Source organism: Callospermophilus lateralis, chromosome 3 (assembly GCF_048772815.1).
Source record: "Callospermophilus lateralis isolate mCalLat2 chromosome 3, mCalLat2.hap1, whole genome shotgun sequence".
NCBI classification, from domain to species: Eukaryota; Metazoa; Chordata; class Mammalia; order Rodentia; family Sciuridae; genus Callospermophilus; species Callospermophilus lateralis.
In genome coordinates this window covers 30081745-30101664 of record NC_135307.1, presented here as the reverse complement: position 1 = coordinate 30101664, position 19920 = coordinate 30081745, and the positions used below count along the sequence as shown (strand labels likewise).

At 41.7% G+C, this 19920-nt stretch overlaps 1 pseudogene across 1 annotated transcript in view; it reads left to right on the top strand.

Moving 5' to 3' along the window:
* LOC143394566 (acyl-coenzyme A thioesterase 1-like) overlaps window positions 1-19920 on the top strand; it is a 48743-nt pseudogene extending 28823 nt beyond the window's left edge. Inside the window, exons 2-5 of the transcript XR_013155368.1 lie at window positions 10270-10472; window positions 12449-13043; window positions 17513-17609; window positions 19888-19920. The product of XR_013155368.1 is annotated as an acyl-coenzyme A thioesterase 1-like (transcript). The remainder of the gene's footprint in view (window positions 1-10269; window positions 10473-12448; window positions 13044-17512; window positions 17610-19887) is intronic.

Genomic DNA, 19920 nt, shown 5'->3' with positions numbered 1-19920 from the left:
AGTCAGTGGAAGAAGTAAGGGAAGGGAAGGATTTACAAGCAAGGAGGACCTGAGAGGGCGAGCAGGAAGTGCAGAGGGCGGGGTGTTGGGTGAGAAGGCTAAAACCTTCAATGTATGGGACCTCTCTCGATTTTTTTAGACGCAGGCAGTAGTTAAGAAGATCCCGAAGAAGGTTTGGATCTAACGAGCCTTCTGGAGGCCAATGATTGTCATTATCTAACGGATATGCAGGCCAATCTTGGGTACAGAATCTGATAAGAATTTGATCCGGGGAAATAGAGAGAGTAGCGAAATTCTTAAGGAGACACTTGAGTGGTGAGGTTTCGGGTATAGACGAGGAGGCACCCATAGTTAAAGAGTGGAGGAAGGGACAGCAAAGGGAGAAAAAGAATTATCCTGGGATGGAGGGGCTTCCTGGAAGCGTGGAGCAGATGGAGGATCACGTGGGCATCCCCGAAGTGACCAGTCCACTGCGAGTAGGCACAGAGGGCACAGCTCAGTTGTCACTGACGAAGTGCAGTCTGTGTGACCCTGTAGGGTCGAGGCCGCGGGCAACCTGATGTCAGGAAAATTTTTCCACCGGAATGGGAGAGAGTCAAGGAAGGAAGGGAAAGAGCCCCAGCAGAACGCAGCTCCGGGCCATAAGTTCAGCTCCGGGCTGAACACAGCTCTGGTGGGACGCAGCTCCCGCAAGACGCAGCTCCAGTGGGATGCAGCTTCCACGGAGGAGGAAGAGACCAGGGAGCCTCTCTCATGTAAACCCAGAAGCCTCATGCCCTAAAGGGAAGTGGGTCTCCAGAGGGTCCACTGCGACCAGTGAAGGTCTTAGTGGGGTGCATTCCCTCCTCCCTACTGGGCGTCAGGAGCGTGCCAAACAATCACGGTCGCGTTCCCTGCTGCTAGCCCTAAGGGAGTTGGCTAGTCAGGGAGGGGGAACTTACCTAAACCCGATCAGTGGTGATTGCAGGGAGCCAGCACCCGAAAAGACAGACAAGGGCGAAATGTGGTGTTGGTGATGGCGGTGGCGGATACGGGGCTCGGTTTGTCGAGCACACTGTCTCCCGGGTTTCGGCACCACTGTCAGACACCACACCGCACTACGAATGGGAGACTCCACACGACACAAATCACCAGAGAGCTTCCGCTTTATTACAAAAGGCTGTGTGTTTATATAGATCTAAGGAGAGGTAGCAGGGCTGAGGTAGATAATGGGTCACCTGTTTATTGGCAAGCTCTTCCATATGTCAGTTCTGGAGACCAAGAAGTTAATTCTTATTGGGGCTAAGGCTTCCCACCCGCAGGATTTGAACATTGGCGCCGGCGGGAACGTTTCATGCCAGTGAAAGAAAAAAGAGGAGAAAGAGGGTCGTTAGGTGCCATGTTGGGGTTTTTCTCTGGGGTGCTGCTGCCGTTATATGTTTTCCCAACATAAACAAATTTCCTAAACCCAACTTTTAACTGCAAGATTGTGCAATGCTTCAAAAACCCATTCAGATACCATATTGTTACAATAAAAAAATCATCTTTTAGATACACATTCAGCCAAGATCATTCCCAAGAATCAATCTATAATAACCTTTAAAACAGACCGGATAAGAAAAAAAAATCTCCCCAGGTTTCTAACTCCCATTTAATTATGACTCCTACATCAGTGGCACCATAGATTTCCCCATGAGTGGACCAGAAGTTCTCACATGGGGCAGCCAGAAGTGTAAAATCAAGGGTCTTGGTGTTGCAACTTTACTGCATTCAGTGTCCCCTTCTTTTTAAGTACACAGAGATGGAACAATCCTTACAGTGCAGGGAAGAAATGAGGGAGGTTCCCCAAAGCAAAAGGGGCTTTGGCAGCTGCTGGGAGTCCCTCAGTCCCTCCGTTTACTTACAGGATTAACTCCTTTGGTTAGGTGTGATCCCAGGCATGCTAGCATATCTCCTAACTTTCCAGTAGTCAGCTCTCAAAAAATTAATCCTCTGCTTGCAGTTGTTTCAAGTGCTAGGCTTCCCCAAGCAGGCAGAGTGGGGACTCCTCTAAAGTCCCCTCTGGGGTGCCAAAATTTGTGACTGAAAGTTCGGTTCCTGTTCTCAAAGCCAATTAATGTCAATTTAATAATGAGGACAGGTTTTGAGAAAAAGCAAGGAATCAAAGTTCTTAGATCCCCAGAAGGCATTTCCCTCTGCAGTGGGTGCACTCAAGCCAACTAAACGAAGAAAAGAAAACATTGCTTCCCTAATCTCGCTTAACAAAGAGGAGTAAAGTTTATCAAAGTTCTTTAAAACACAGCTAAAAGGGATGTAAAAGCTGAGAACAGAAAAGCTGGCAGTTCTATTGACTTTTGGTCCCTTACAGGAGAAGCATACTAGGGACATTCTTAGGCTAAAATTTAGCTAAAGTTACCTCCACACATCTAAGGCAGATTGGAACTTGGGACACTGCATCTGTCCAAAGTAAAACAATGTCACCACACTTAACACAGACACAGACAAAAAGACACACAAAGACACACAAAGACATAGACTCCCTTTTCAGATTGTCAAAAAGATGAAAGTGGATGCTGGCCCCAAGCCAATTGGGGCCTTCCCTTCAGACAAACGGGTTGGGGGAACATCCCTGTCAGATTGGGTCGGACGACCCCAGATTGGAAGATTAGTTCTTTTGCCAGGGTGTTGGGGTGGAGACAGACAGGACAATAGAAACAAACACACATAACACAAAATTCGCAGCGTGGCCACAGAATTTGCAGCACGTCGTGGATTGCTACCCAGAAACTAAAGGCACAGGCAGACTGCGGATGTGTAAGCTACAAAATACTTTACCAAATATTTCACAAAATACTTTACTATAGGCAATCCACTCAGAACCCAGAAAGGGGCTGGGGACGTCTCCCATAAACCCTGTTGGCTGCCCTTTGAGGGGTCCACCTGGACCTTTTGCCGACCACACAACACAGAACCAGAACCTGCATGCAACCAGAGTACAGAAACTTACAGATCAGCAATGCCTTTACTTACCAGCCGGGTTTTTATCACCTCTCGGTCAGGGTGTCTGGGTAGGCTTATTAGGGGGATCCCAGACGAGCCCATGTTATGCTTGAATTCGGGACCCCCAAGACCACCAGAGACCCAAGATCAATGTAAGCAGCAAAGAGGTGTTTATTGCGAGCTAGCTCGGTCCTCCGCGTGCACACACAGCAACTGGTGACGCTGAGAGGCCCTGAGCCCAGGGTTTGCAGCAGTTTTATACATTCTTTGGAGAAGGCAGAGACTTCACTTACATCATAGCATCTCTTAGCAAATCATCACACACGCGGGAAAATCAAATAACAACTCTAAAACATGATTAGCACATTCTCCGGTGGGAACAAGTTGGGTAGGGGTGATTGGTTACTACAAGAGGGGGATTCATTTGAACTGATTGGTTTAAGCCAAAAGGGGTGTACGTGCTGAACTACATGGTGTCCCAACACGTTATCAACCACCATAAACTACTGGGAGGTTCATCTGGCATCCCAGGTATTTCCCTGTCTCATGCTGATTGGTGGCTGCTAGGGGGTTGCTATGGATCCCCACCTAGCCTGACTGAGTCAGGGACACCTGGTGCAGCAGATCTCTCCTGTTATTTGTAGATAAACAACTTAGCAGGGTGGGAATGTGTCTAGGAGTGCTCTGTGGGTCTTTCCAAGGACAAAGGTGATGCCCATTTTTTGGTAGAGGCTGGTTTTTCACCAACATCAAAATGGCAAAACAACATACCAGAACAAACCTAGCAACCTGTGGAAGGGTGAGAATTTGATTTCCAAAATTAACACATGATGATATTTAAATTGTTCAATTTTCAACAAAACAATAAGGCATACATAAAAGAAAGTTTGGCCCATTCCAAGGGAAGAAAAATCAACATAAACTATCCCTGAATAGGACTTGAAGGCAGATCTATTAGACAAATACTTTGAAATAACTGTCTTAATGATACTAAAGAACAAAAATGAAGATGTAAAGCTATTCAAGAAAACAATGCATTAACTGAATGGAAATATCAACAAGGAGGCAGAAAACCTTAAAATAAATCAAGAATTTCTAGAGATGAAAAGTATAACTGATGCTCTGGTTTGAATGTTTGTATCCCTTCCATATTCATGCATTGAAACTTGATTTTCAGTGTGATAGTATTAAGGGGGAGGGCTTTTAGGAGGACTCTACCCTCATGAATGGGATTGATGACCTTGTAAAAGAGGTGCAAGACAGCTGTACATCTTTTTGCCCTTCCACTTCTTCCGCCACCCAAGGACAGTGTGCATCCCTTTTATGCTTCTTCCTTGAGAGGATGCAGAAAGAAGTGGCCATCTTGGAAGCAGAAAGTATCTCTTGCTGGGCAATGAATCTTCTGGTATCTTGATCTTGGAAATTTGAACCTCCAGAACTGTGAGAAATAAATTTCTATTAGATCTCTTCTGGGCATCTGATCTCAGGGGGCTCCAGAGAACTCAATGCATAAGGCAGAGATCCTGCACACTCCACTGTGCACTAACGTGGACTTCCCAAGCCCAGCTCCCAAGTGCAATTGCACTAGCCTGTCCAGCTTCTGGACCTCCGGCACAGCTGGTCCTGTGAGCCACCAGACTCAAAGGGAAAGCAAATAATACTCTCAGTGCAGTGCATAATCCTCTTTGTGCCTGTTTCAATCATACCTCTCTCAAGGGTATATACATCTTTTTTTTTCCATTTTTTAAATTTATTTTTTAGATGTAGTTGGACACAATACCTTTATTTATTTATTTATTTATTTTTACATGGTGCTGAGGATTGAACCCAGGGCTTGGCACGTGCTAGGTGAGTGCTCTATCACTGAGCCATAACCCCAGCCCTTTTTTTCCCATTTTTATCATTTCCCCCACCCTTTTGTTATTGCACTTTGTTTTTTTGAGAGTTAGGATTTTTTTGTTTGTTTATTTGGTTTTTTGTTTGTTTCTCTTGTTACCTTCTCTTCTTTTTTTCTCCCCCCTCTACCGAACCCTCTTGTGCTGTCTCTCTTGATTTTTTTTTTTTTGTGTGTGTGTCTCTGAGTTATTTCTCTCTTCCTTTTTAATAGCCATCCTTTGCTATGTCTCTTTGACTTTCCCTTCATTTACATTTTTAATATTTTAAGCTTTATTTTGCCTTCCAACTCCATTTTCTTTTAACTATAATTTTATTATATTCTAGAACTATTTTAGCTTATATAATTTCTGCCCCACCATTCATGTTCTTGTGGTTATTTGGACTATGGATGGTGTAAGACTGGAAGACATCGCACCGCATTACACCACACATCACAGAACAATTTATTACAAAAGTTTCCACTTTATGACAAAAGGCTGTGTGTTTATATAGGTCTAAGGAGAGGTAACAGGGCTGAGGTAGATAACAGGTCGCCCATTTATTGGCAAGCTCTTCCATATGTCAGTTCCGGAGCCCAAGAAGTTAATTCTTATTGGGGCTAAGGCTTCCCACAAGCAGGATTTGAACATTGGTGCCAGTGGGAACGTTTCGCACCAGTGAAAGAAACAAAAAGGAGAAAGAGGGTCGTTAGACGTCATGTTTGGGTTTTTCTCTGGGGTGCTGCTGCCGTTATATGTTTTCCCAACAGATGGCATGGTTGACACGTGCTATTTACTTTAGGCTGCTTATTGTTTCATGGAAGGTTTCAAGATGATGGCTCCAAGGAACCCATGGTGTTGCAGCAGCTCTCCAAGAGTGAATTAAACTAGCAGTTCAACAGCAGAGAAGTAGGAGGCCTTGGAGGTTGCAATTAAAATTTGGATTACACTGCATTAGGTGCTGTATCTAGGATATGCCAACAAACCAGGTCTTACTAAAAAAAGAGATAACAGGTCTTTCACAGAAGACTCCCTTCCCATTAAAGAGAAAGAGGAATGTATTTCAATAGATGTGCCACATCTGAAAACATAAAGGAACCAGCAAACAAATCTCCTCCCCAAATTTACTATCCCCCAATAAAAGAGGCCCACAGATATTCAAGGGATGAAATTGAAAATGAAATTGAAAAATGATTATTAAATTCATTACTAAGCTTGGCGCTGGGGTTGTGGCTCAGCGGTAGAGTGCTCGCCTAGCACATTCGAGGCCCTGTGTTCGATCCTCAGCACCACATATAAATAAATAAATAAAGATAAAAGACAATTTATTACTAAGCTGAAAGAAGATCTGGGAATGAATTAAGGAACAAATGTAGGGGATGAAAGGTAATTTCAATAAAGAAAACGAAAACCAACCAGATCTTCTTGAAATGAATGACAGAATAAATCAAATAAAATTTCGATTGAAAGTATTACCACTAGTTTAAATTATGTAGAAAATAGAACCTCAGACTGCAAGATAGGGTATACGAATTTTTTAATATTTTTTTTGTTGTAGATGGACAAAATACCTTTATTCTATTTATTATTGTGGTGCTAAGGATCAAACAGGTGGAACACAGGCAGTTTAGGGCAGTGAAACTATTCTACATGGTAGTTTAATGGTGGACTCAGGTCTTTATACATTTATCAACACTAGTGGCATGAAGGACACTAAAAGCAAGCCCTTGCTTAATGGGCCACAACCTTCTACTAGGCATTTACCAACAGAAGGGCTTACAACTGTAAATATGTATCTTTTACAGCTGAGATACATCTCTCAAGGACTTGTCAGCAGTTCTTTGACAGGGAACCATCAAAGAGTAAGACCTCTCTTGTCTCCTAGACTCCACAAAAGGACAGAATCCCAACTTTAATAATTACCTTCCAACAAACACAGCTGGCTTGGTCTCATTTTTACCAACCACATCTTATACATTATACATTTTATATCTGACTCAGTCTTTTTGCACCCCTTTTAGCTACTTGCTTTCAGTTGGATTTAAAACTCACTAATCTTGGAGGTCTGGAAGTTAAGATAACACACCCAGAGATGGGAGGCTGGGAAATCAGCTCATCCTCAGACTATGTGGCCAGCAGAAACACCAAGAAGCCAGAGTGAGACCAGACAAGGTCATTAAAATCAAGCCCATCAACACAGACAAGAGTCCACCCTGTTTCAATAATATTCTGAGGGACTCTCCCAGTTGGTAAGGCACAACTCCAGGAGGCGAGGAGCTAAACACATGCATAGAATAGTAACTAAAGTAACCTGCAGTTACCTTTACTTTATTAGCAGAGTAAAATTGACACCCCAAGGGGAGACCTGAAGCATAATCAAGAAGAACATAGGTGCAATCTAAACCCCAGCTCTACCTGTAATGACATCAAAAGACGGCGTCCCTCCTACCCTGTAGTTGCCACAAAAGCTGTACCTCTCTGTCCTTTGCTTGGGCAACTGGCACACTCTTAGTCAGAGCTGCATCTCCATTCCTGCTTGAGCAGAATTCCCCCATAGAGCCTTGACTGGGTGTTCCTATTCACTTGACCCAGGTTGGGGTTTTTGTTTGTTTTGATTCTGGGGATTGAACCCAGGGGAACTTAACCACTGAGCTACATCCCCAGCACTTTCTATTTTTAATTTTGAGACAGGATCTCACTAGATTGCTTACAGTCTCACTGAATTGCTGAGGCTGGCTTCCAACCTGCAATCCTCCTTCCTTAGCCTCCCAAACCACTGGGATTATAGGCCTGCGCCACCACACGGGGCTCCAGGTTCATTTTTAATGTCACTGTGTCCAAAGTTCCCATCTGATGTGTCATAGCATTGATAACTTCACCTCCAATTCTCTTTCCCCAGCCTTCAATCACCCTGCTTATTTACCCTATAAACAGTCCAATCTGGTTCTCTTTGTCCATTTTTCTACAGCCCAGACAGCTTTTCTGTTTTGTTTTGTTTTGCAGTTTAGGGTTAGTGTCACTGACCACAGTGAGATAATCTGTGGCTGCTTGGGGCCAGCTAAGAAATAGTGCTGGGAGTGCCAGTACTGGTTTAAAACATTTAAATATTTTAAACCCTTTATTCTGGTGTCCTGATATCCTTGCACATCAGTGGTAGTGAGTGCCTTTTGGCACCTTCAGTTTAATCCCTGATGGTTCAAACCCCTTATCATGCAACTGCATAGATCTGTACAGAATGCCTTTCATATACTTTGCCTCTGTCTTTTTCTTTTCAGGGTGTAGTTATTCATTCTGCCAGTCTCCCCAGGCATTTAGTTTGATAGGATACTATTAGTGCAAGAATTGCCTTGCTCCAGTGATGAATGTCTCCTGGCCAAATGGGGTCTCCTGTCAGATCTTAAAAGGGGAGACTATTCCTGTCCCCTGTTACTTTAGTAAGATAGATAATGCTGGAACCTAGTGCCATATCATTTGTGGGCGGCAGCCTCCACCCTCCATGGGCAAAAGGGGGCTGAAATGCAGGGCAGAGGCCACTTTTTCCATTAAAAGAAAGTAAAAGTTCTATTGGCCTTTGTTTGATTTATGTTTTAGATGTGATTTTGTATTGTGTTATTTGTCAAGAGCCCTGCCCTACCTGACCCTGATGTTTCCAAGAGAAGGCACAAGATTCTACCCGAGACAAGGCTCTACCCCCACCTAAGGCAAACATTTTTTTTTAAATGATGGTCAAGTGTTGGTGAAGATGTAGTAAAACAAGAACAGTCCATATTTCTGGTGAGACTGTGCAGTAACACAACTTTGGAAAACAGCTTGGCAACTTTTAGTAAAAATTGAAATCTACATATTATATAAATAACTTAGGCATGAAAATTGAACATATAGTCCTAGCTAAATGCAGCTGGAGTTTAGAGGATGTGTGTCACTGCAGTGCAAGTAATAATAAATTGCAACAACTTTAATGATCATCAAAAAAGGAAACAGATAAATTGTGCTATGTTTATTAACATGTTATGCATGGTGCAGAGATTCTCCATCCTCAGTTTGGAAAGAAAGACAATAATAATCTGAGTCTTTGTTAGTTATAATTTTACTACAAAAATAAAGATCTGGAAATTTGTGACAGCAGGTATAGATGAAACGTGGACTCAGTTTTTGATGGCAATCATGAAAATCATAAGCATAGACCTAGAATGTGTAAGCACTGCCTGAGATTTGGAGTTCTGTGATAGTAAAAGCAAAAGTGACTCCACTTTGTTTAGTAACTCCATTTTGTAAAACGACCATGCCAAGTAGAAGGGTCATGACCAGGGCAAGATGTTCTTTTCCTTTTGCTATAGAAACCTTGAAGAACATGAAACTACCTAATGGGGCATTGTTTCTATAACTAGGGTACTGGGGCTCTGTTTCTGAAACTGGGGTGACTGGGCTAATTATGATTGGCTAAGTGTCCCTCCGCCAAACTGCACTCTCCCGCTTCTGTAACTTGGCTTGCTTGCATTGGCTAGACCCCCAAACATCCCTTTTGCGGTTTTCAGGCTTATAAGGAAAGTCCTTGCAATTGATTGGGGCTGATAAGGGGAACAGTTTTATGTTCTGGTCAGTCGCCACCCGTGCTTCAATAAAGGCTTGATTCGATTATTCATGAGTGGTCTGGAAGTCAGTTTATGAAACCCAGGGATGAAGCTTTAACTATAACAGTTCTTTTCCAGATGTTTCCAAGATGACTAATGGTACCTTCTGAAGTCACAACTCATTTTTTTTTTTTAATTTGTATTGAGGATTGAACACAGGGGTGCTCCTGAGCCACAGCCACAGCTATTTTTATTTTTTTATTTTTATACAGGGTCTTGCTAAGCTGCTGAGGCTGAGCTCAAACGTATGATCTTCTTGCACCAGTCTCTCGAGTCGCTTGGATTAAAGATGTGTGCCACCTCAACCAGCTTAGTCGTCACAATTCCTGGAAATTCAAATCAATTCAAATTTAGAATCACAAGCATCAAAAACAAACTCTGGGTACCTAAATAGGAAAGGAATTTATTGTAAAGCCATTGGTTAAGTACAAAGTTGACAGGAACACTGGGGATCAGGATCTGAAAACTGAGAGAATCCAAGGGAGATTCTACCACCCAAACAAACCACGACAGGCCATCGCTGAAGCTGGATGCTTGTGGCTCCTGTGGACTCAATGGCAACACTGCTGACCTGAGTGAATACTAACCTGTCTTAACTCTATCACTCATGGGAATGAGACCGGATCACAAGGGAGGTTGGGTCTCCTGCTTGCCTTTTGCAAGTTCAAGGTAGACCCAGGGAAACAGGAAAGGAGGCATCAGCCTGCCCCTCTCCCCACAACAAATAAATGAGAGTCCCCTCCAAGTTGTTTGAAGACTAGATCTGTGCTCTGTTTCCTTCCAAGGACCTGGGCCTTTTCCTGGGATCATCGACCTGTTTGGACTTGGAGGTGGCCTTCTGGAGTACCGAGCTAGTCTGCTGGCTGGCAAGGGTTTCGCTGTGATGGCTCTGGCTTATTATAACTATGACGACCTTCCCCAGAGCGCAGACATCTTTCACCTGGAGTACTTTGAAGAAGCCGTGAACTATCTACTGCATCACCCCCAGGTTGACTGATCTTTTAGTTTTTTGATTCCTAAATACCTGCTCCAGACAGGGTCAGATTTTCAACTCTGTGACCTAAGAGATTTACTTTGTGACAAAATTAAATATTCAGCTATAGCCTTACAAATTTACAGAGAAAAGTAAATTTCTTTTTTCTTTTACTTTTTTTTTTTTTAATTTTTATGTGGTGCTAAGGATCAAACCTAGTGCTAGGCAAGTACTCTACCACTGAGCTATAACAACAGCCTAAGAAAAGTAAATTTCTAAGCTAGGACAACCCCACAGGGCATAGAATAAATAGGGAAACCTCATATTTGAATTCCAGGTAGGGGGACCTAGCATCCCAGTATGCCCAATACAGTGGGTTTCCTGGGACACAGACCATGAGTGCTAGGACCAGGATAGCATCAGGCTCACAGGAGGGTTGGACACCTCAGAAGTGTCACTGTTTTGTGGCTCTGTGAATCTGTGTCCAACCTCCAGGTATGTTACAAGAGTTAAATGATCACACTGGTGGAGCCCTTGAAATGGGCAGGTACTCATTCCCATGGCAAAGGATCTGGGCACAGTGGGTACAGAGTGAGGAAGATCAGGTTCACGTCCACATGAGCTTAGAATATAAGCGGGAACAGGGGAGAGAGGGCTAGGAGACAAGGGAACTTAAAATTCCAAGTGCTAACAAGGACACTAATGGGACACTGATTTAAAAAGAAAAAAGTAGGGCTGGGATTGTGGCTCAGTGGTAGAGCGCTCGACTAGCATACATGAGGCACTGGTTTCAATCCTATACCACATAAAAATAAAATAAAGACATTGTGCCAACTTAAAACTAAAAAATAAATATATGTATTTTTTTTTTAAAAAGTGCAGTGGATGGGACTAGAGAGAGCTCAGGAAGAGCCTCAATTAGCAAAGATTTAAATGCTGACTATTAGTATTATTAGTGGTGGTGGTAGTGTTGTCAATTGCCAGGAGTTAATTCTAGTGATTTTTTGAAACATTTTGCTAGGGCTGGGGATGTGGCTCGGTGGTACGTGCTTGCCTAGCATGCGTGCAGCCCAGGTTCGATTCTCAGTACCACATACAAACAAAGATGTTGTGTCCGCCGAAAACTAGAAAATAAATATAAAAAAAATTCTCTCTCAAAAAAAACCAAACCATTTTGTTAACTGCTAAAATTTACGTGTTAGAAACAAAATACATACAGAACAAAATTAATTATGATTAGTGTCAGATCAATGTATGTAGACTGATACTTTGGGTTTTTCATACATACTTGATTATGACTTCATACAGATACATGAACTGTTTGCTTGCTAGGTAATTAATTCCAATATTCTCTAAAGAAATAACTATTGGGCTGGGGTTGTGGCTTAGCGGTAGAGCGCTTGCCTAGCTTGCACAAGGCACTGGGTTCAATCCTCAGCACCACATAAAAAAACTAAATAAACTAAATAAAGGTATTGTGTCCATTTTTTTCTAAAAATATTTTAAAATAAAGAAATAACTGTTAATTTCAGGAAGAATTTTTTTCTTTGAAGCCCAGGCCTTTTCTTCCCCAGTACTTTCATGGGCATCCTAGAGCCTTACTTACAAATGGAATGTTACTTAGGTTCACCTTAAATTTCTTTGGACTACCATGAACTTCCATGAGTGCAGGGCCCACTGAAGTATAAAGGCACTACACACTACATAGCAAGCAGTTTTGGGATTTGAAAGCTTCTTATTGATAAGCATCATGCTCAGAGCTTTACACATGGTTTCTCATTGAACTTCACATGCATTTTGTGGTATAGGGTTGAGCCTTATTTTACTGTTAAGGAAACTGAGCTTAACAGAGGCTGAAGAGTGTTTCCAAAGCTATGATATTGATAGAGCCCAGGTGCAGGCTCACTTCCACCTAACTTCTAGGTGGGCACTACTCACCCTACCACACTGTTCACGGTCTCATTCTCCTTATTCTTTTGTCCCATTTTCAGGTAAAGGGTCCAGGGATTGGGCTGCTTGGGAATTCCAAAGGAGGAGAACTCTGCCTTGCCATATCCTCTTTCCTGAAGGGCATCACGGCTGCAGTCATAATCAATGGCTCTGTGGCCGTTGTTGGGGCAAGCATACACTACAAGGACGAGACGCTGCCCCCTGTGGGTATCATGAGAGATCGAATCAAGGTGACCAAAGATGGCATCAAGGACGTTGTGGAAGCCCTGAAAAGCCCTTTGGAAGACCAGAGAGCTTTATTCCCGTGGAGAGATGTGACACCACCTTCCTGTTCCTTGTGGGTCAGGATGACCACAACTGGAAGAGCGAGTTCTATGCTAATGAGGCCTCTAAGCGCTTGCAGGCCCATGGGAAGGAGAAGCCCCAGATCATCTGTTACCCAGAAGCAGGGCACTACATTGAGCCTCCTTACTGGCCCTTATGCAGGGCTGCCCTGCATATCGTGGCAGGTGGTCCTATCATTTATGGAGGGGAGCCCAGGGCTCATGCCATGGCCCAGGTGGATGCTTGGAAGAGACTCCAGACTTTCTTTCATAAACATTTGGATGGTGTTGAGGTGACCATCCCGGCAAAACTGTATTTCTATTTGCTCTCTCCTGAGAATAGTGCCACCGTTTGTGTGTCTGGATCCTGTTTCCTTTTTAATAAGTACTTACGGTTTTTCCAAAAACACATTTTTTATCAACTGCATTGCTTATCAGTTTGGGATTGGAGTCACTCTTCAGAAAACAGGAAACATAAGAGGTAGAAAAAGCTTCCTTCTCACTCTTGCACACATGCAACTGACAAGGCTTTACCTCTGAAAACAAAAATGAGTAACACTGATGAACAGTGCTTGTGCATAGTTGAGAGTTCAACAGTTGTTTGCTAAATGACTGATTAATAAGTAAATGATTGGCTACCGTTAAGAAAAGCATATACAGTGCCCTACGTGTCTGTGGGTTCCGCGTTGTAGTTTCAACCAACTGCCAATCGAAAATATTTTAGAAAAAAATTGTGACTGTACTGAATGTATACAGATGATTTTAATGTTAGTTTCCGTAAACAATATAGTTTAGTAACTACTGACGCAGGATTTACATTTTATTCGGTGTTACAAGTACTCTAGAGGTGATTTAAAAATACGCAGGCAGATATGTGTAGGTTATATGCAAATACTATATTATTTTATATAAGGGACTTGAGCCTCCTAAGATTTTGGTACCTGTAGGCATCCTACCCAATCTCCCACCAATGGATGAGTATAATACCAGAAAGGTTATAATGTCCCCTTTGAGTTTCTTCTTTTACAATAATGGAAGCAACACCTTAGCCATAAACTGTTAGTTGGATATAAACTTAATAAAAATTTTCAAATCAACTATATTTTTGTTCTATGGCATTTTCTCTTTGGATGAATATGGATTCCCCTAACAAAAAAAATTTTGTTAGATTCCTGTTTATATATATAAACACTTATGATTTTGTTGTTTCAAAAGCCAGCAAAACATTTTTTAGATGGATTACCTAAGTTCTTTGAACAGTGATATACAGGAAAATAAAAAAAATATGTATCACTTAAGATTAATAGATGAGGAACTTAAACATTTCTTAAACCTTAATTGTATTTAAACACCTCACCAGGCACAGTGGTGCACTCCTGTAATCCCAGTTACTTGAGAGTCTGAGACAGGAGATTGAAAGTTCTAGGCCATCCTGGGTAGCTTAGGGAGACCCTGCCTCAAATCCCAATAAAAAAGGGCTAAGGATGAATCTCAATGGTAGTGTGCTTGCCTAGCATGCATTAATTAGGCCCAGTATTTAATCTTCAGTTTTGCATCCCCCCGCAAAAAAAACCTTTAATTTATGGTTATCATAATCTGTTTCCTTTTATTTTTTTACAAATCAATTCCTGATATATATTTTTTTCCCCTTGAAACTCAAAAACAGTGTTAACGATAGCACAAACACCACCTTGTTTGGTTCATAGATGACAGAGAACAATTCTTTTTTTTTTTTTTTTTTGACAGAGAACAATTCTGTTATGTCAGGTAACCTTGTCAGAAGTTAATAAGTGATGCTCCAGGGCACAGTCTTGGAAGTGGTGTCTGCATGGATTCCTAGCGATGGACAGATCCCTGGTCAGTTCCTCTTTACTAGCTATACCACACTCTTCTCCCTCACTGGCCTTACCAGCAAAGTCAGAGAAAATCCTGTAAATGTCTATCTCAATAGGTAAAATCTCCTATTTAGATGTCATGGTGTTGCAAATGGTTTACTGTGAAAACTGGGAGCAATAAGTAGAGCTGACGGATTTTGACAACTTGCAGTTTGACCAGAAAAATGAACATAAAACTGGGACCAAGGAAGCTCTGCTTGTTGAAGGGATTACACCTGACCTTGCCATGAGCAGAGCAGCCTTCCTCCACTAGGCCCTTCCCCCATGATGTGCTGCCTCATCTTGGGCCCAGAACAATGGAGTTGGTTTTATCTATGGACTGAGACCTTGGAAACCATGAGCCCCAAATAAAGTTCTCCTCCTCTAAGTTATTCTTGTTGGTTGTTTTGGTCACAGCAATGCAAAAGCTTATCAACACAGTGGATAGCTCATAATTTCTTTGACTAGGATCTGAACATCCTCCCTAAACCAGACGAATTCCTATGAGTCTTAGGAAACTTGCTGGGATGCACAGCCCAAATATCATGGCTGGTGGTGGAAACAGAACTAGGGCTAGGGATGATTTCTCTTCATGGAAATTCCTCAATACAGTGGCTTAAGCAAATCAATTATTAATGACTCTCTCATAAAAGTCCAGGTTGGTCACCCAAGGCAAGGATTAATTTCCACAGCTATGACCATTAATTACCAAGCTATGACCATTTGGTCTAGGGCAAGCTAATTAGTCCAGTTCTTGTTGTTACATCCAGGTCTAGCCAACTGGAAGAAGAAAGGGGCAGAGGGCACACCCTCTCCCTTGAGAATACTTCCCATATTTTCACATTCCTCTTTTGCCTTTACTAATGGCCAGAATTGGTTTTGTTTTGTTTTTGTTTTTTGAGACGGGGAAAATCACCCAGTTCCCTGGCTGGACTTGAATTAGAGATTCTCTTACTTCATCCTGGGACTGCAGGCACATGCTTGTTCACCTGATTATGGCCAGATTTTTATTACATGTCCACATCAAGCTTCAAAGTAGGCTGTAAAATATAGAATTGATTCTTGGTAGTGATGAACTCATAAAATATGCAATCCAGGAAGATATTAGCAGAATTATGGGCATTTATGTAGCTAATAATATTGCTTTAAATATGTAATACATTTTAGAACTGCAAGGAGAAATGTACAGATACCTCATAATCATTGCACCAATCTAGCCCTTCCCTCCATTTTTTTTTCCTATTAGGAAGTCAGATATTCAAGACTGGGAAATTGAAAAGCAAATGCACTTATGGAGAGAATTAAAAAGGGACCATGCATGTGCAGGAAAGATATCAAATTAGAAGATCTTAAGTTTACATCCTTGGCACAGACTTAACCCGACATCAAAATGGCAAAACAACATATCAGAACAAACCCAGCAAATTGTGGAAGGGTGAGAATTTGATTTCCAAAATTAACACATGATGATATTTAAATTGTTCAATTTTCAACAGAACAATAAGGCATACATAAAAGAAAGTACGGCCCATACTGAGGGAAGAAAAATCAACAGAAACTGTCCCTGAATAGGACTTGAAGGCAGATCCATTAGGCTACACTAAGTGAGTAAAAATGGTCATTTGCAGGCAGGTCCTAGAATCTCAAGATGCTAGGTAGTACAATTGAAAATCTAAACTTGGCTTTGGTGTGGCTTTCTAGCCTGGAGAAGTTTCTAAATCTGTTTACTGTTTGGCAAACCATTTTTCTTACTGCAGTTTTGTAAATAATCAAGCCTATCTGAGAAAACTAAACTCATTTTTACAAATTAATCAGCTTATCTTGACTATCTTTGGAAGGAACTGGTATAGAATAAAAAGAACTTAGAGAATAAAAACATTTTTAAAGAAAAACTATCATAGATTGTAGCTCTGTTCATTCTTTTGAGAGTTTTTAAAATTATCTCTACCTATAGGCCGGATGAGATCCTAATTCTTTTAGTTTCTCCAATCCCGTTTTCTCTGACAAAATCACTAAGAAAAGGAACTGTTTGGCTGGACATAGTGGCACACACCTGTAACCCCAACTGCTCTGGAGGCTGAGGTAGGAGGATCACAAGTTTGAGGCCAGCCTATGCAACTTAATTAGATCCAGTCTCAGTACAAAATAAAAGTGTAGAACTGTGGATTTAGCTGAGTGGTTGAGCACTCTTGGGTTCAATCCCCAATACCCCCCCCCAAAAAAAAAGAACAGAAACTATTTTTTCCAAAATCTCTAAAAGTTTAAAGCTGGAAAACTTGAAGTAAATTTCAAGGGTGAAGACTCATAGCTCATGTTGATATCTGAGCCACAAAGAAAGTTCACAAAACTACTCAATGCCATAAATAGAGACATTTAAACTGCAAATCATGACAAGGAATTGATGTCAGAACAAAACTCCATACCATAGCAAAAATTTTTCTCTAATTTTTTTTTATCCTATGTATTTTTATATGGCAGTATGATGCTATATTTAAAATTTCATAATCAATAGCTACTATGGATAACTGACATAACATCTAAGGAATTCTTAAGTCTACTTAGTGGATAATGTTGGCAAAATTTCCAAGTGCAATTTAGGCTCAAATTATACTAATCTTCCATTTTATAACACTCTTAATTCAATCCAATCATGGCATATCAAATGATAAGGTAACTCTAGATGGTTTAGCTGTTGCTAAAACTACATAGTGGACTTGGAAAACTGAGCCTGAACTACATATAAAAACAGCCTCCACTGTTAGAACAGGACTCACACTAATGGTCACTTTTGGTCATTCGATTTATATCACTGGTTAATTTTAGCAGTAGGTTCTTGATTCAAAACTATTATGCAAAGTGGATTTGTTTTTGTTCAACTTTGTACTTATTGACCATCAAAATTCTGCAGAAGTACAACTCCTAACAAAGTAACACCAGCCAACCACTTTGAGATGATAGCCATCACCTATGGAACAGATAAAGCCGAACTGAACAACGGAATCCAGGTAAACCCAGCCTCAGAACAACTCTTTCTGAAACCTCCTTGTTGCTGAAATGTGGCTGTGACACTTCATCCTAGCTAACAGTCCTTCCCCCTGATGTGGAAATAGATGAGACTAACAAACACATCAAGTCCATACTGGCAATGAGGGATGACCAAACCTAACTATAGGACAGTTGATCCCACGTCCTTGCCACCTAACTCTCATACCAGTTACAACAAGGAAAGAGGTTTTAAACATTAGTCAACAGATACAATGACAGCATTAACTTGCTTGGTGCATTGTTCTTTGTATGGCCATCCAGGAGTAGGGCATACAAGCAAGCAAGCAGTTTTACAGATCGGTGGGCTCAACACTGGCATGCCAGAGTTAATTATAAAAGACAGGAAAAAAAATCTAAGGGAATCACAGGATGCGAGTCCACGTCAGTAAGAGCAATTAATCCAATAGCCACAACCCTTTACCCTGGTCACTCATGGGACAGGGAAGAAAAACCAGGGGAAGCCCTGATCATAAGACAAAGGGAATAACTTGCTTTTCTTCTTTCTGTTGTACAGATGGGAAATACCTCCTCTGCCATCTACATACTAGTAGAATGTATCTTAAAGAGGAGATGCACAAACTCTTAAAAAAGAAGTACCTGGTATTTTTCTGCATCCAAGTCGGCCTGAGTATGAACTGGAGGATGGAGAGAAAGGGTCTCAGAGGGGAGTATCAATTACACATCATCTTAGAGTTAGACCTGTTTTGCAAATGAGGGTACATGATTTGAAGTCCCCTACAAGCAAGCCTTCTTCACTTTGAGAGAGACAACTCCAAATTATCTAAAAAATGCCAGATTCAGCACTTCTGGCTGCTTTCATCTTAGGATTAAATCAAGGAAGAAGTTCTTCCTCTAAAAGGAGAATAATACACTGTTCTCCCACTCATCCTTTCCAGGGACTTACATCAATACCCCAAATTTATCCCTCCCTTTTGCCTTTAAGAGAAGCAGATATGGGCCTAGATGGGAGACCCACCAGAGTACCTGCTCCATTCTCTCTACATAACTTAAGACAGATAAAGTCTGATTTAGGGAAATTTTCAGATGACCCTGACAAATACATTGAGGCTTCTTAGGGACTGACTCAAATTTTGACTTGGCATGGAAAGATGTTATGTTGCTCTTTAATCAACCCTGACCCCAACTGAAAAATGTGGTAGCCCTATAGATAGACAAGGTCTATGGGGATGAATTATATGCAGCCAATGGGAATAGGAATCTCCTGACTGGCCAAGAAAAACAAATGAACCTTTCCCCATGGGAAAACTAGTCATTCCCCAAGATCCCTGTTGGGAACCTAAGTGTTCCATAAGGGACTGGAAACAAACATTTTCAGCTCTGCATTATAGAAGGGATTAAGAGGATTTGTACAAAGCCTTTAAATTATTCTACATTATCTCAGGACATTCAGGGTTCCAAAGTGACCCCTTCCACCTTCCTGGAAAGGCTCTGACCAAATATATCAGCATGACCTCAAAGTCTACAGAGAGATCACTTTATAACCAGTCAGCTCCAGGCACCAAAAGGAAACTCCAGAGAGTTCCCTTAGGACCTGAAAAAAACTCTGGACAATCTTAAAATGGCTACTAAGATTTTTTTTTTTTTTTACATAGAGATCAAGAGGAAACTAAAAGGAAGGAAGAACAGCACAATAGAAAGGTAGTGGTCCCAGTGGCTGAATTACAGAGGTCAACCCAAAACAAGGCTCCCAAGAGAAAGGGAAGTTCCGAGCAGCCTGCTTTAATTGTAGGCAGGAAGGCCACTTCAAGCAGGATGGCCATGGGAGTCAAAGAGGCTGCCCAAACCTTGTCCTATTTGCAAGGGGGACCACTGGAAGTCAGATGTCCCAGGAGATGAATGTCTCCAAGTTCAGATGCTTCCCCCAAGGTCCAACAACAGGACTGAGGAAGCGCATGGCATAACTTCTTGATTGTCATCTCTGTAAGGGAACCCTAAGTGACCACAACCATAGAGTGAAAAGAATTACTTTCCTTTTGGAAATAGGAGCCAGTTTTTCCATCCTCCTTTAGAATTCTGTCCTCCTCTCAACACTCCAATTCATCAAAAAAGGAATCTCTAAAAGACCCTTAACTAGAAGCTTCTCAAGGCCCTCACCTGTGAATGGGGGGGGGGGCAATCTTTTCACTCTTTCCTTCTTAATCATGCCCAAAAGTTCAGCTGCTTTACTGCGGGAGGGAATTTTGGTCCATATGTGTACAACCATTCTTATGGCTCCAGGACAAGTTCTCTGCTACTGTTGATGGAAATTGA